Raw genomic sequence first — 18,212 nt, 5'->3', positions numbered from 1 at the left:
CCTAATGGCAAGACGGGAATAAAGACACAGACCTACTAGAGAATGGACTTGAAGATATGGGGAGGGGGAGGGGTAAGATGTGCCAGGGTGACAGAGTGGCAGGGACATATATACACTACCAAATGTAAAATAGATAGCTAGTGGGAAGCAGCCGCATAGCACAGGGAGATCAGCTCGGTGCTTTGTGACCGCCTGGAGGGGTGGGATGGGGAGCGTGGCGGGGGGAGACGCAGGAGGGAGGAGATGTGGGAAGGTATGTATATGTATAACTGATTCACTTTGTTACAAAGCAGAAACTAACACACCATTGTAAAGCAATTATACTCCAATAAAGATGTTAAAAAATAAAAAAAATAACGCATGGAGATGAGACAATTCAACATTCTGCTGAGTAGGGCACTAACAGAAAAGCGCTCATATCTCCCTACTCTGTTCAGCAACAGCCGTAAAGAACAAGTCAGATGGTCAGAGAAACTCATGCAAGCAGCTGGATGAAGTCAGTTCCATGCAGTATCCATTTCCAGCCTTTGCCACAGCTACGCCCACACAAATGAGCACCCAAACTTTACCTTCACACATTCAGCTTAAGTTGCCCAGCAAACTTACCACGTGGACCAACCAGCCTTTGGTACTCACACTTCATTTTTATTTGCTTTTTATCCTATAATCCTTTCTTGTTTTATTTTCTTTAAACTTAGAAAGGGTGATGCAGTATAAAAAATAAAGTTTGTCCATAGGTCCTTTATAAGCTCAGGGCCAGATCAGATTTTGCTAAGACTCCAATATGCATGTATGAATATGTTTTCCTGAAACCTTGCTGATATCTACATACAAATGATGAGTAATGATTCTTGAAGAAAAGTGAAATCTTTCAGTCTGATTATTTCCTGTCCTGGGTGAGAGTCAGGAATGCATAGAGGCTAAATGTTCTTCTCTACCTCACTCTCCCGTCCCTCCAACAGGCTAGCCAGGGCATGTTCTCATGGCAAAGGCAGCTGTGCACTAGTGGAAGCAGAAACACACATATACAGTTGGTTTTCAAGCTTCTGCATGTATCCCATCTGCTAACATTTAATTGGCCCAAATTAGTCATGTGGCCACAGTCAGAATCAAGAGGCACAGAAATAGACTCCACCACCTCCTATGTAATTGGCCCAAATTAGTCATGTGGCCACAGTCAGAATCAAGAGGCACAGAAATAGTCTCCACCACCTCCTATATCAAAAGGTGTGGTTATGAAGAGGAGAAAGGAATTGAGTCACGAATGCAGTGAATCTATGACACCATAGATGTGCTCACAGTCACAGATGATAATATAGAGACCCAAGAATGTGTCGGAGATGAAACTAGAACTCAGGTTTCTAGACTTATGGTTTGCTCCTCTTTTTATGGTACCCGTTGCCTTTATTTTACTAAAGAGCAATTACATGACTGATAAAGATAAGTCATAATCAATTTTAGTATTATCAGTTATAATCCGTACTCCCTAAAATAGTGCCTAAGAAATACCTTATCTATAAAATATGTGTGAACAGCTTTGAACCAAACATGGAAAACTATTCTCTGTCTGATATTTTAGCAGTTAAGATTTTATGCTATTAGAGAGCACAATGCAGGCCAAGCAAGTATTAGAAAAAGGGAAGCATAAACTATGATGACTGGAGACACTTACAATGTACTTAGAGTTGGCAGATTTAGCAACTAAAAATACAAGATGCCAGGTTAAATTAGAATTTCATAAAAAATGACTACTATTTTAGTGTCTTGTGCATGTTTTGGAATATACTTACACTAAAAAATATTCATGATTTATCAGAAATTCACATTTAACTGAGTACATTCCATTATATCTGGCAACCTTATATTTACTAGGAGATTTAAGATACATACAAATCATAACTAACAATGTGTGATATACATGCCTATATATAATATTAGTAATAATTCATTCCTAAAAATTTTTTTCAGAGGAGAATTACTGTAAGTATTCAAAATAAAATTTTATAATGAAAAGTATTGTCATATTGGCAAATTAATTAGCATCTTCAAAAAACAAACTTTTCCATAAAATGAAATAAGAAAGTACAATAGGATTTCATATGCATAGATGGCAGTTAATTCCATGATAGGGTTTGAGTGAGTAGGAATTGAACTTCATAAATGCATAATGAATTCGCTAAGGTTCTAGGGCTTTTAATGTACCTTTAGTGGACTAGAAAAGTGAAAACAAAGAGAAAGAACTCTGGATTCCACAAACAAGAGTGGAAAATGCTGCCCCACAGAGTGGATGTGGTAAGAGGATATGGAATAATTTCTTCTCAGTACTTTTTGGTGCTCCCCTGGCAAGGGGACCATCCCCAGTGGACTCTATTCCGGGCACCCTCTCTCTAGGGACTCCAGCCACAATGCCTGTGACCTCATATCAGAGCCCAGTGTTTGAAGGGAAGAAGTAACTAAATAGCTGGGAGAATCCAAAATTGTTTTTTAAAAAAGTAAAGTAAGAAATTAAAATTAAAACATAAAATAAATGTAAAAAATTTGTGTCAATATAAATTGGTAGACAAGATGAAGAGTTAGTAACAGTCTGGTTCTATCAACAGCTGTCAGTGGGAAGGAACTGAAAAAAAACAAAAACAAAAAACTTTCTCCTAAATCTGGCCAAGCCATCTGTTAAAACTTGTTTCCATTAAATGTTTGTTAATTTAATTTATAAAAGCCAAAGCCCAATGGTCGTTGTCTGCTGCACACAATAGGGGCAGTATGTGTACAGGCTGGCTCTCTGCCAGTATATAGTATCATACAGACTGGTGTCTTGTATGTAAACATTGTTTGAATCTCTAATAATCAAAACAAATTTTTTAAAAAACCCTCCATGGCTCCAATATCCTTATAATGCAAAACAAATACTGAACTTCCTGTGTCCAGTTTCTGTATTTAGACTGTGGGTCTTCTTGTTGGCAAATCAATGTGAGCAGAGTTTGTTTCACCACTTTCATTAGGTCAAAGTTTTCACTTCCTCTAGGGAGAGAGAGGAAGTTGCCACTGAAGGAGAATCAACTCTGTGTTGTATGCTTTACGGTCATTGCACTGGATGTCACATTTAATAAAATTTCTCATATTACAAGTTAAATATTGAATATGTACAGCTTATGGACATATAGTGTCTTATGGATATGTTGGATATTACTTGCAATGTATGCTATGATTATATACACAATAAATATAAAAATAGTAAATCAAAACAGTAGTATAAATTATGTAATATTCTATTACAAATATTGATTGTCATAATTAATAATATATGCTAAATAAAAAAGTTGAAGGGAAAGGTAAGAGGGAGAATATTCATTCTCTTCCCCTGGCTTCTATTCAGTCCATAAATATTTCCCACACAACTTCTCTCCCAATGAGAGAAGCAGATGTTGTTTTTTTCACTCCACCAACCAGGAAATCTTTATTGGGTATCTTCTAGGTGCTCTGCACTGTGCTAGATAGAGTGGAGGATAAGGAACAAATGTAAGAAATGTTCCTGGTCTCCAGAAGCTTGTGGTCCATCTCTAATGTCCCCACGATAGCTCTGCCCTGGGGTTTTTGTTATTTGTATAACAACCTTCTCCTACTGGCCATCCAGTGACCAATGGTCAATGTGGAGCCCATTGGGTGGCTATGGTGAGAACCACTGAGGTACAGGGCAACTCCATCCACCTATTTTCAAGAATTATTTATTAAGTACTCACCATGTTCCTTCAGTATTTGTTTGAACTTGAGTGTGTGTGTGTAAGAAAGAGAGAGGGAGAAACTTCACTTAAATAGCTTCGACATGAAACTTAATAACTGTAACCTGAAAGGGTCAATTCAGCACCCATATGATCCACCGCTGGGTGTCTACTAAAGGAAGGGGGCAATTAAGGGATTAAAAATCAGAGTGGAGGTTTGATATAACATGGAAGAATCAACAGGTTAATTTACTGTTTGTTGTTGTTATTTGTTTTGCTCCATTTTGTTTTCCAATGTTAACTGGTTGCCATGATATTCTGTGGGTGTCATTTAATTCCCAGGCCAGGACGTCACTTAGGCACGGGGACAATGTGGTTTGCTGATGAAAAATTTATCTGTGTGCAATACTCATGTGGACTTCATTTCTATTAAAATAATATGCTTTATTTAGCCAATGAGTTGGAATTTTTAAAAAATTCCTTTGTGCTAAAGTCATCTCTGTATCTCATTTTAAAACCAACCCAAATATCTTAGGTCCAAAGAGAAGCATTCAATCGACACTTTATCAAACTGTAAAACATTGATTTGTTAAAACAAATATGTTTTTCCTTTATTTTCTTGCACATACCTTTTACTTAGTTATTATCCAGCCCAGTACTTTTCCATCTGGACAGATGGCAGAGCCAAGAGGCTGTGACAAATGAGACTATTCACACCTACTATACGGCATCAAGTGAGCAAATGTTGGCAGCTGAGGTCCATGAGGAACAATTGTGGGTTTGGTATCTGAAGATCAAATTCCAATGTCAGTTCTGCTTCTTGTTTGATTGTCATTGGGTAGGTCCTTCAGTGGCTTCTGGGCATCAGTCTTCAGTCTTTAAGATAAAGATGATGCAAGGCTGGTACTGTTATGGGGAGGTTTGAGTGAGAGAAGAGATGCAAAAATGCTTTATAGTAATACCACTAAATGAGGTTGGAAGAATGCTGTAATATGGCTTCTGAAGCTCCATAAAAAGGTGCAGAACCACCCAGAAGTCTTCAAACAGAATGATCTTTGTTCTCTCATGACCTCCTGATCTCTGTCTTCCATTTGCCTTTTAGTCACTCTGATAACAGAACCATTCTGAGTTTTTGTTTCCAAGCCCTCAGGAAGAACCTGAATCAACCACAATAAAATTGAAGAGTATTTCTTTTTTTGTGGTTATCCTTACTCTTGATTTTATTTTTTAATTAACACAATAAAATTGACTTTTGGGAGTGGGTAAAATTCTGAGTTTTAACATACATGTAGATTTGTGTGACCACCACCACAATCAGGATATAGAACAACTCCATCATTCCAAAAACATTCCCTGGTGTCACTCCTGTGTAATTGCACCTCCTCCACTCCCTCCCTTGAAGAGTATTTCTGATTGAAAAATCAATGGTAAGAAGACTTCGATGGTTGAGAGAATTTAAGTCAACAGTAAAAATTCCTTAATAATTTATTCTTTATCAGCTTAAAAATCTAAAGTGCCTTAGATTTAAAATCACTCGCAAAATAAGAGAATTAACAGAATTCAGAACTACTGAAATTAAATGTATACAGAAAAGTTGGAAATTTTCAACAAATATACTCAGCAACAAAACTAATAAAAATCACCATTGTTAAGTAATTCTACCCTGAACATCCTACCGACCAAGCTTAAATTTTGAAAAGGAAATAATGAATTCTCATCATAGAATATGAATGTAAGACAACCTTTACTTCTGGGAACAAATTATAAAGGAGATGCACTATTCCTTTTTTATTGAGATATAATTGACATATAACATTGTATTAGTTTTAGTTGTACAACACAATGATTTGATATATGTGTATATTACAGGATGATTGCCACAATTAGTTTAGTTAAATCTGTCACTACACAGTTACACATTTCTTTCTTGATGAGACTTCTAAGAGCTACTTTCTTAGCAACCTTGGAATATACAATACAGCATTGTTAACTATAGTCACCATGCAGTATACTACATTCCCAGGACTGATTGATCTCATAACTGGCAATTGCACCTTTTGACAATCTTCACCCATTTATTCATTTATTCTTTGTTTCTGGGACCCTAATCAAGATATACTGCTACAATTCTCAAGCTGTGGAATGTCCCAGGAGTATGGTGACATGTCAAGGGTAAACATAAAGGCACAGATGACTTAGAACACCAACTTAACAGTTTGGGGTAAAATTAACATGTTTATATGTTTATGTTAATGCAAATACATGTCATGTCATAGGAGCAAACTTTTCCTTTGCTTTTACAATAAAACACATCCAGGAGTGTGTTCTGCTGAGCTTACACCCCAAACTGCAGGAGCAACGCTGTAATTCTCTGTCAGTAGAGTCTTTTTGCAGAATTTTCTGATTTTCTGATATAATGACAATATCTTTCATAACAGTTTTAGAGAAAATGCTAATGTTTTCCCATGCAGTTATATATATCCTCCACAAAAATCCAGGGCAGAGCATGAAAACATGACTCACAAAGGTGCATGTTCAGAGAGCAAAAACAAGGAAGCTTGTTTTGGGATAGTTCCTTGTACTCTGCCTCTAAGGAAACAGGACTTAATCTACAAATGTGGTCCTCAAAGAACCTGCATCAGAAAATTCTGGGAATGCTTACTAAAATGAAGATTTTTAGAATATACCTAAGACCCAAAAGATGATCATTTCTGGAACAAAGGCTCAGGAATCTTCCTGGGAACTTATTAGAGGATTGATACATAAACACGTGGAAGTTTGCAAACAGTTTAAGATGCTTGAAGGGATTTAAATTCCCCTCATCTAGCTTTCTTGTGTATCACTTTCTCAGCTCATCTTTTGACAAGAACACGGTGGCAGCTAAACCTCTAACAACTTTTTGAGCTGGTTGAAGGGAGTACCATACACTTCAAATACCAGAACTCTAGGTGGAAAATTTACCGTTCTACCATGGATATCGTGAGCCTGACTTATAGCCTTGCTCATTTGGAGAACCAGTGACACTCACCTGAGAAGGGTTACCGGGGTCACTACAAAGAAGGTCAAACATTTTCTAAACCCCCCTTCAATCTGCTTAAGTGCCTAGACAAATATTTGAATGGTGACCACACAACAGACGTTTATTTCCTTTCACAAAAATCAAGTTCCCTAGGTTCTTATGAGATAGCATGGCATACCAAAATATGGTTCTATGGTCTGTTAGTTTTGTATCAGACTTCCTCAGGAAGATCTTCTCAGAGTCTTTAATTTATTCATTTGCAGGGTTTTGAAGAGGAAGGTAAAAATGCAACCTATTTTTTTCTTGAACTTATCAGGCCAGAGACCCTTTGTGCTGGACAGCATCTTGCAACACCCACTTTCTGTATCCCCCTTGCTACTCGGAGTAGGATTCAGAAATCAACATGGATCTGCATCAGCCTCCTCTGGGAGCTTGCCAGAAATGCACAAACTCGAGCGCCCCACCCCAGAACTACTGAAACAGAGTCTGAGGTTTAACAAAGTCTCCAGGAGATCTGTATACAGGTCAAGCCTGAGAAGCAAGGCTATAGAACCCTTTTTTAGAACCAGTGCCAAGGACAATGACAGAAATGGTTTTAATGTGGAAAACTTCAAGAATCAATCTTACAGTTCATTCACCTTGGCTCCTGAAAGACTCTGGTGTTGCTTCCAAGGAACATCTGCTCTGGCGCAGGGATTTTTCACTGGGAAGATGACATCTGAAGGCTGCATGTGAAGTGACTCTTTCTGCAGATGAGAAAAGTACAAGGCTGTGCTGTGGTTCATAGCTTTCTTGACCCAGGGACAATTTTGATCTGCACCAAAGCTGCCCCATGGAGACAGAGATGTGAAAAGAATTAGAACTTTGTCTGCCATTTGAATCTGCTCCCCTGCAGAAAAATAGCCCATTTCCCAGCCACAGCTGGGAACACATCATCCTGTTTCAGCTGATGAATAATCAGAGCTTTTCCAAATGACTATTCCCCAGCCACTCTGAGTCCCAAGCATAGATTCTGAATCAGGTGTATGTGAAATAAAAACAGGGCTCGAGTTGGGAGGGAAAAGATGAAGCTCGAGCCTTAACAAGCAAAATGTACGTTAATAAAAGCCACGCACGGCCTCAAGTCCATGTAAGGTATGGCTCAACCAGCAAGAGCAAGGTTCCCATCGGAATCTTCCCAGCGTACAGCCATGACTCATGCCCAGAGCCATCTTGTCCCTGCAAGAAAAGCATAAATCATCATCCATTCTTAAAAATGGTGCCAAAAGTGCATTTTATTCAAATGCATTCCTTAAAATAATGGCTGAGGAAATAGTACAAGAGTATTCAACTGACAACTGAGTCTTTAGTGCTCACATCTGGAGTGAAAAATGTGTCACGGGTGGTTACAGTGGATTCTAGAGATGTTGGGAATTCCTAAACACACAAAAATCCATGAACATCAGAGCTGGTTTTATTCTTTTGAAGAGGAAATTTTGTGCCTCGGTCACACCTACAAAGAGGACTCCTAAGTTTTATGATGCAAACCATACCGTGTTTTTCTTTCCTTTCGTTTTCTTCTTTTCTTTTCGTCTTTCGTATTTTAACCAACAGCATGAGGGGAAAAAAGTATTTGTCATAGATTCCTCTAAACTTTCTCTCTCCTATATCCTTTCCACTAACATTCAGACAAGCTCAGGATTCTTTCACAATTATAATAAAGCATCCGTGACTCTGTTTCTCCTCCTGCTACCTCCTCTTGAGCTAGCTTGTTAAGTTTCATTTACAGGTCCATCTTCTCTGCCACTATGTGTTCTCTGTGCCCCAGCCTCTGAGAGGGAGATTCTAGGATGTGATCCCAGAAACAGCAGTAGAGAGTAGAAGACTATGCCAGGAAAGGGCAGAAAGTTCACGAAGAGGATATTATCAAACCAGTTACCATTGTGGGCAACCAGTGCTCAGAGAGACAGTGTAGAATATTCTTTAGAGTTATTACAACTGAAGGGCAAGGGACTGGGATATTCAGTTATCAAATCCCTGTCTGTCATGTTGGAGGGCTGTTCCCGGGGACATTAACGCTATCATTTTGGTTTGCTCTGTGCTTAGGTTAAGGGTGCTCTCCAGCCTAAATAAATAGATACGTATATATATACACACATACCTCAAGAAAAGCAGCCTTTGGGATACAGAAGTGACTGCCAAAGGGATCTGGACAAGACACGCACAACATCTCCTCCACCCTCTCTATTCGACCCCTGCAAGAGCTCTTGCTAAGCACTAATGTGGCTAAAACGCTTAGACTTTTTCCAGCAATTGCACTGCTTGATGTATTGGTTCATAGTTTAAAGACTCACAGCCACTGCTTCCTTTTTGAAGTTACGTGACATCCCAACCTTCTGGACATTCTCCTTTCTCTCCTGCCATTCTTAACATCCTTGATGACTCATCTTCCTCTACCCAAACTGGAAGTGCCAGGTTGCTCAATTGTGCTAAGGACTTTCCTCTTCTCCTCCTACCCTGGCTTGCTGGGTGAGCGCATCTGCTCCTATGGTTTCAGTTACTGCCTAAAAAATTGACTTACAAATTTATATCTCTGGTGGCTCAGACCTCCTGACCAATGAGGCTGATGGCCCATGCAACATCGGACATCCCACAATTGCTTCAAATGCAAAGATTAGGCACAAAAGCCATCTTCTGTCTCTTGCTTCCCCTGGAAGAAAAAAAATGGCCCTCATCTAATATTTCTTCTATGTATTGTATGGAAATATGTTAATATAAATGTTCCAGACATTACATGAAATTTCTAATATTTCTTAAGTCAGTGAATAATACCACCTTCCACTCAGTTAGACAAACTGGAAAACCAGCATCCATGACACATGTTTCCCTGTTTCCTGCCTCCACAGCATGCATTTCATTATTAGACCTCATCCACTGGATTCCATCAATGGATTATTTCTCTTTTAAAATTTATTTTATTAAAGTATAGTTGATTTACAATGTTGTGTTAATTTCTGCTATACAGCAAAATGATTCAGTTATACATATATACATTCTTTTTCATATTCTTTTCCATTATGGTTTATCACAGAATATTGAATATAGTTCCCTGTGCTATACAGTAGGACCTTGTTGTTTATCCATCCTATGTATACTAGTTTGCATCTGTCAATCCCAAACTCCCAATCCCATCCCTCTATCCCCCTCACCTTTGGCAACCACAAGTCTGTTCTCTATGTCTGTGAATGTCTCTGTTTGGTAGATAAATTCATTTGTGTCATATTTTAGATTCCACATATAAGTGATATCATATGATATTTGTCTTTCTCTTTCTGACTTAGTTCACTTAGTAGGATAATCTCTAGTTGCATCCATGTTGCTGCAAATGACATTATCTCATTCTTTTTTATGGTTGAGTAATATTCCATTGTATATATGTACCGTATCTTCTTTACATGAATGGATTATTTCTTAAATCCTTCCACTCCTGTCCATTTCCTGATCCATCCTTACCTCTTACCATAGCCTAGCACATGCCTTCCTCGGACCTTTTCTTCACACTGCAGCCTGAGGGAGTGTTTAACAATACAGCTCTGTTTTACTGCCCTTGGATCTGACTCTTGTCTGCTGCTCCTGTGCCATCCAGCACTACTTTCTACCTAGGCTTTCCTGTTCCACCAGTGCTTACCTCTTTTTGATTTGGAAAGTGCCATACTGCCTCTGGCCTGGGGATCTTCATAACTGCTACCCGCCTTGACCTTGAAGCCATTTCTCCCAGCATCTCTTTCCATTAACTAATGTCTACACATCCTTCAGATATAAGCTTAACCATGACTACCTCAAAGAAGCCTTTCCTGTTTTTCCTGATTCCTCTAGGAAAAGGGTCGGTTCCCCCATTATTCCATTCTTTAGGACATTCCACTGAAACCCTTGACTCATATTATAATTATAATTAATTATTTGTGGAATTAATTGCCTGCATCAGTGTAAGCTCCCTAAGAATAGGTACTGTGACAGTTTAATTTACAGCCAAATAACCAGCACCTTGAACAATGCTAATTACTCAATGAATTTTTACTAAGCCTACTGACAATTCAAAAAGTTTAACTGTGCCAAGCTTGAGTTACATTTGCTCTTTGGTTTTATATGCTACTCCTCTCTTTCCATTTATAGGATATTGAACATCATCCTAAGAATAATAGAAACATATATGTATTAGTTTTCTGGGGTTGCTAAAACAAAGTACACAAACGGGGTGGCTTAAACAACAGAAATTTATTGTCTCACAGTTCTGGAGGCTAGAAGTCTGAAATCAAGGTGTCAGCAAGTTCTGTTCCTTCTAAGGGCCGTAAGAGAAGGATCTGTTCTAGGCCTCTCTCCTTGGCTTATAGAGGCTATCTTCATATTCACATGGTGTTCTTACTATATATGTATATCTGTGTCCAAATTTCCCCTTTTTATAAAAATACCAGTCATATTAGAGTAGGATCCACCTTCATGACCTCATCTTAACAAATTACATCTGCAATGATCTTATTTCCAAACAAGATCACATTTTCAGGTACTGGGGGTTAGGACTTTAACATCTGTAGCATACAGTTATGAAAATATCTAAGGATTTTCAGCAGCAGGGTTGATAAACAACTAGATCCACATTGTTGATAGATCATGATCGCTTTAGGGTGAAGAAAAGATTGGAGGGGGCAAGATAGGCCTGGTGGAAGCTAGAGGCCTATTATAATGCTTGCAGCAATGTCCACGAGTATAGTTTCTCTATTAGCATTGCCCAGGATCAAAGATCTACCCCACTGAGTGCCAGTAGTATGAACTTCACTGCTCTGGGGTCAGTTTTCATAGCTATATAATGGCTACAATTTTAGCATGACATAGTTTATAATGCTGGAGGAAAGAACCAAAACTAGACTGACCTGTGATCTGACATAGGAACTTATATTTTCCTTCAATATCTCAGCATAACACTCAAAAAAGAAAAAAAAAAAAAAAGTTCGTTTTTAAGGCCAAATCAGACATTGAGATGGCTTGTGACAGTTTTGTTTATACGAATATATTTTGTGCCAAAGAAGAAAAGTGTAGGCATTATTCAAACATTTCAGTTTTCTATTATTATGCAGGCATTTTGTAGGACTATCCAATAGAAAAGTGGATCTTGGATCTTTATAAAGATAAGAAATATGAACTGGAGTGGAAGCCAAAGAGTCATCACATTTAAAACACCCTCTTCTCTACTTCTGTTCCACACCAATCCATTCTTTTTTCTTCCTTTTCCTTTCAATTACATAGCCTAATCCCCACCCATATTTTTATCACTACAAATAATGGAACTCTGGGTCTTGTCCCAAGAGAAGAGTTGTCCAACTTATTTTTCCCTCCTAGTCCTTGGCAAGTCCGTTGGGTGACCCACACAGACACCTCAGAGGGTGGTGCCTCCCGCCCCCTCAAGCCACAGAAACAAAGCCTTAGCCATTGCATACTCTTGGCTCTAGCCTTTGTCATCATTTTAATTTTTTAAACATTACTTTGTCATTAACTCATTCCACTTATGTAGGGAGAATAAGCCAGAGATAGTTAAGGAGTGCCTCTGATTGTTCTGGAACCAAAGGGAAAAAAAAAAAAAATTACAGCATTGCTATTGCCCAATGTACAGAAGACAATGGCTATTTTGCCACGGTAGAATTCTGAATCACAGGACAATGTAATTTATTTATTCTATAAATTGTACTATGCCGCAAGCCAAATCAGAACAGTCTTTTGGACAACATTTTAATAAGACAAAGGAAATGAATTATTTTATATAGGAAGGAGGTACATCTGAAATTATTGGGATGATACACTTATGCTAACATTAGGTATTAATTAACCATAGGATCAATTTCATTTTTTATAAGACTAATCTCCTACCTCTCCCTTAGAGATGTACAGATTGTAAAATATGAAAAATAAACAATATGTGATATTATTTTTTTGTGTATAAGAAGGTTAATTTATATTTTTCCTGTTTAATAGAATTTGAAGGGAAGAGTGATAAATAGAAAAGCTACATTATAGGTACCTGTTTTGTTAAGAGGAGAATACATACAATCTTATACATTCTATTAGAAAGTGGAAAAAGGTTGATTCACCATTTTGAGGAACAGAAGAAACTAACATTTAATGGGAAAGAGAATGAGGGTGCTCACATAAATGCTTCTCAAACTTTAATGTGCTTCCAGTTAAAGAAAACTAGGATTTTATGTAAGCAAAGGTAAAAATATACAGATAGAAATGCTGTCAAGACAACCCAAGGGAAGAGCGCTGATGAGAAGAATTAACTCCTGGGTCTGCAAAAACCAGTAGAGCTGATGAAATAGCCATGGGCGTAGTTTGAATTAAGGCTTTGATTGCTGTTGTCATTGTTCTTTGGCTTCTCCTTTTACACATTGACATGGCCAAGACTTACACATTAAAAACTAAACCAGAACAATGTCTTCTGTGAATCCTTATCCTGCCCATGTATGATCCCACTAAGGTGGGATGTTTAAAAATGTCAGTTAAGTGCCCCCAAAAGTTTTAGCCAAAATATTTAAATAATAAACTTTTGTGTAGACCCATTGTTTGGAGAAACTGAAATGGATTTCATTCTAATTATTCTTCTATCATAACTAATGTCTCAATTGCCCCCTTTTCCAGAGAATTTCCCTTGGCAAAATGGCAGCCATTTGCCCAGGAGGTCACCTCCCATACCCATTGCCAATGACTGGTTGACATGAAGAATGCAAAATGCCAGCCCGTCACCTCAAGGGAGGAACAGATGCACGGTGTCATTCACACTCCAGAGCCTCTATTAGATCAGGCTAAAGCCAGAGTCCAGCAGAGACCACATGCCAGCATGGCTCCCTCCCTGACCGTACCTGCTTCCTTCACCCCAACCCCTTCTCCTGAGAGCCCCACTCCAACAAATCACATGCATCTGAATCTCTTTCTTAGTCTCTGCTTCTAAAGAAGAGGACCTAAATTAAGCTATAGTTCTTGATCTATTACAGATACATGGTTTTCACATATTTATTTCATTGACTTCTCAGGACTACCTTATTTGGAAAGCCAAATAGGGTAGTCATCATTGAGATCACTAGAGACCAGGGCTGAGCCCAGGTTTTTTTTCTGTTTTCTAAACATAGTCTATATTTCGTATGCTAAATGGCTGCCTTAGACATTTGTGGTAACAACTTCATCACAGATCACCAATAAAATTAATAAAGTAGTTACAGGGTTCACAATTTGAATGAATGTGCCCTCCCCACATTAACATGTCAAACAGTGAACAGATGTTGCCCAGCGTTTCCCTGACATAGAGTGATATTTTTCCATTAGGAAAAAAGGAGGTGAAGAAGGGAGAAGGAAAAGAAATGAAATAAAAAGAAAGGAATGAAAGAAGGGAGGAAAAGCATAGGGGAGAGGAAGGGAGGAGGGAAGGGAGAGAAGAAGAGAAGGAAGAGGGAAAGACAGGCAGACAGACAAACACAGAAAGTAGAGGCCACGGTACATACTTGTTTTAATCGGCTTTTAGCCTCTTAGGTGATCCCTGGTCTCGCTTCTTGGCTGGAAAGGCACTGCAGGCCATTTCTCCTCTCTGATTGTTTGCAATGTGGAACAGTTGGAAATGCTTTCATCACAGGCTGAGCTTCAGTGCAGAGCTTGGCTGAGAATCACTTTTCTGCTAAGAACTGTGAGGAGTTTCCAGGGAGGGCTTGTAAACTAGTTATCTCTGTTGATGACCACATCTGTGTGTACATCTGCGGTACAGAAACATGCCACGTAATAAAGAGGATCTTGTGGTCTCTGCCTTTCTGCTGTGTGGGCTTGCCTTTCCCACCACATTCAAGATGCCCTTTTCCTATGACAAAGAATCAGAATACAGAGGAGTGATAGCCCACCCATAGGGTGAGAAGGAGGCTGGTCTGTTTTTCATTTGGTGTCCCAAGCAAGGCCAAATATCATAGGATTCATTTAAGAAGTCTTAATTTCTTAACTTCTTAAATTAAGAAGTTTTAATTTCTTAAGACTTCTAAAATGAGCCCACTCCCAAGGCATTGAGGATGCGGAATGCCTCCTATGTGCCAGACTCAGCAACAGCCCGGAATATTTTATATCACCTCAGGGGAATCTCACAAAAACCATTGAACCTGGCACCCTGGTCCCCATTTCCCAGAGGGGAAAACAGAGTCAAAAGGGTAAAACCATCTGTCTAAGATCAGGCATCTAGGAAATGAAGAAACTCGGTTTCAAAGCCAGGTTGGAAGGATTTTTGAGTCCAAGGTCTGCTTTAGCAGAAGCAAGGGCAGTGACTTCTCAGGTACCCACCACCATCTGATTAAAGGGACACCTTTGCACCTGGAAGAAGTGATATTTACAATGGCTATTTGCCTTTGAAATATCTGCTCTGCCCAATTCCCCAAATTCTGTAGAGATCTACCAGCCCTCCAAAGAATATGACAAGAATCACTATGTCATGTAGAATATTTCTAAACCACAAGACAGGGTAAGTAAGGTTGGAAGAAAAGAAAACATGGAAATGGCCTGCTATAACAAGGATTACTCAAGATGACTACACGCAAAAGAGAAAGGCCTTCAGTACAAGATTTTTGTTTGAGCTCAAGGACCTGAAGAAATCGGAAATAAATGTGGTTGCTCTCAAGGAATCTGAGCCCCAAAGCTGTAGCTTGGTGTTCCTAGGAATCTGATATCCACAGGCATCTGCCCAGAACAGTGACCTTTGACTTCATGCCTGCTTTTAGTAAATATGGGAAGAAGAAGATTTAAAGGAGCTTGAAAAAAAACTGTTTATTTTTAAAGAAGAGCAGAAAGCATGTCAGTCAGTCAACTAAAAAAGTATCTGGTTTGAAATTTAATCATCAAAGGGAGGTAAGACTAAATGATTTCCAAGTTTGCTTCCAATGATATTTTAGGATTTTAGGATATGCTATCTAGAAAACGTACCTGATAGATGGCAATAGATTATTATGAGGTTATAAACACTTGCAAAGAAGCTCGATAGCTTTCTGAACCCAGTGTATTGGAAAATGCTATTTATGTTATTTTTTGAACAGTAATTATTTTACATTGTTTGATATAAATTATATTTTAAATAGCATGACTTTCTTCTAGTTCCAAATATAAGTGATATGATTCATGAGCTAAAGGTCCCTAGTTAATAAGTTAATGGAAAGAAAGACAGTGAATAAATTTTTCAAAGCCATTTAAAGTTAGCAGAGGCATTGTTGCAACAATAATAGTCATTTTGGTAGATACTTGCTCAAAAGCTCCCACTGTTTATAATTACTGGTGCAGGTAGATTATACTTACAAGACGTGCCCTGGCATATTCTAGAAACAGATGAATGCTTTGTTATTAGGACATCTATATTCCATGCTTTTTAAATAAAAATAATTATGTGCAATTGAAGCACCTGTTGCTCCTTTGCTTCTTCATTCTGGATCTAATTTTAAATAAGTGTTAGAAAAGGATTAGGATATTTGAAACTGCTGGAACCTTCTGTCCATCAATAAGGATAATACCTATGACAACAGTGAGCCTTCACCAGCACTTGTGAGCTCTGTAGTTCAATTGGATGACTAATATCCATGAACAGTCAGCAGAACCACTTGGCTTTATCTAGGAGGCCAGTATGGAACAGGCTACAGGAATGACCAGGACAATAGAAGATGTATTTCAGAGAAATGGCTAAGGAGTGTTTCCCTGCCTTTGTTCTTGGAATATCCTAGACACACTCCATGCATACTGGGCTTCCACAACTAGAGTTCATAGACATAGTTGGGCTACACCATGAAGCCTCCCAGAAACTTTGTTTATATAAATACATGAATTAATGAATGAATGATTGAATGTCAAATTTCCAAGGGAAAGGTACACTACATTCATTCCAGCTTTCTATGACAATACTCAAATTTCCCAGAGGAAAATTAGAAACTTTCATTGCCAAGAAGGTAAAATAAAGCTATTTTCTTTATTTTACAGATAGAAAGTTAAGGCACAGGAAGATTAACAGATATATCCATGGTGGCACAGCAGGGAAGTGGTGGGACTGGGATTTGAACTAGCCAGTCCAACTTCATGGTCCCTACTCTTTATCACTTCCCAAGATACTGGGCACAACCTAAATGGGAAGCCAGGGGATGGAGTATCTCCTCACTGAAATGCAACCTTTGCGCACTAGAGGAGAGCCATGCGTTATCACCTATAACAAGAAGATGCCTTTAGGATTACAGGGATACATCCAGGTCAAATTGAGCAGACAATGCAATCAGTAGGCAAGGAGGAATATGAGGTTGTTTTTAAGAGCATTAGTGAGGACCCCATTTCAGGAAGAAGAGAAATACCTTGAAGGTGTTTTATATCTCTTTAAAATGATGTGTTTGGAAGCACCTTGGTATCCCCCAGCAATCCAAGAAACATGTCTACCTGTACATTTGAACTAAATTATAATTACTAAAATGTCTTAAGAATGTTTTTCTAACCCTTAGTTCAGATCTCACTTGCATCAGTTGAGGAGAGAGGTAATTTTTCCACCCTAGACCCTCACTGGCACTGCTGCTTACTGGGCGAGGACTGCTAAAGTCAACTCCAATGTGGTTTTCATGGCAACAGAAGGACAAAGATAAGGTTGCCAGCTCTAGGCTGACACATTGTTGCTAAGGGAATAAACTTAACTCTGACAATATGGGAGCTGGAGCCCGGATGTAGGATTTCTGTAATGAGAGTCTCTAATTTTCCTCTGGGAAAACGGAGTATTGTCAGAGAAAGCAGGAATGAATGTAGTGTACCTTTCCCTTGGAAATTTGACATTTATTCATTCACTCATTTATTTACTTACATAAACAAAGTAACATAATTTTCAGAGAAGCCTGAAGGGATATTTTTCTAATATTCTTGTTCCCCATACCTGTTACTGTTTATAGAGCTGCAGTCCTGATGAGAAGGAACAAATCAAATCAAAATCAAAATAAGAGTTCTGAAGATGAAAGCACGAGCATTAAAAGTTAAAATAATAATAACCAGTTGCTCTTTTTTTCTTTCCCTTCCTTTCTCTCTTTCTTTCTTTCATTTCTTTCTCCTTCTTCCTCTTCCTCTTCCCCTTCCCCTCTCCCTTCTTCTCCTTCTCCTACTCCTCTTCCTTCTGCTTCTTTCCTCTTCTTCTTCTTCTCCTTCTCCTTCTCCCTCTTCTTCCTCTCCTTCCTGTTCTCCCCCTCCCCCTCCCCTCCCCCTCCCCTCCCCCTTCTTCTTCTTCTCCTTCCTCTTCTTCCTCTTCTTCTTCTTCTTCTTCTTCTTCTTCTTCTTCTTCTTCTTCTTCTTCTTCTTCTTCTCCTTCTCCTTCTCCTTCTCCTTCTCCTTCTTCTTCTCCTTCTCCTTCTTCTTCTTTGAATCAAAATGCTTTTCTGACACACAAATTAATGCCTGCCTTCTTTCCTCCCAGATCCAACTGC

General features: G+C 38.7%; 1 long non-coding RNA gene across 1 annotated transcript in view; it reads right to left on the bottom strand.

Annotated features, from left to right (window-relative positions):
- LOC309612902 overlaps nucleotides 1-17,947 on the bottom strand; it is a 36,233-nt gene extending 18,286 nt beyond the window's left edge. The window contains exons 1-4 of the long non-coding RNA XR_014235389.1: nucleotides 14,259-17,947; nucleotides 9,296-9,424; nucleotides 7,851-7,953; nucleotides 4,346-7,481 (exon numbers count right to left, since the gene is read on the bottom strand). This is a non-coding gene — a long non-coding RNA (uncharacterized lncRNA). The remainder of the gene's footprint in view (nucleotides 1-4,345; nucleotides 7,482-7,850; nucleotides 7,954-9,295; nucleotides 9,425-14,258) is intronic.
- Nucleotides 17,948-18,212: the final 265 nt, after the last annotated feature.

This window comes from Balaenoptera borealis (assembly GCF_965194805.1).
Source record: "Balaenoptera borealis genome assembly, chromosome: 16".
Taxonomy (NCBI): domain Eukaryota; kingdom Metazoa; phylum Chordata; class Mammalia; order Artiodactyla; family Balaenopteridae; genus Balaenoptera; species Balaenoptera borealis.
The sequence above is the reverse complement of the archived record's forward strand: the minus strand, read 5'-3'. Positions and strand labels throughout refer to the sequence as shown.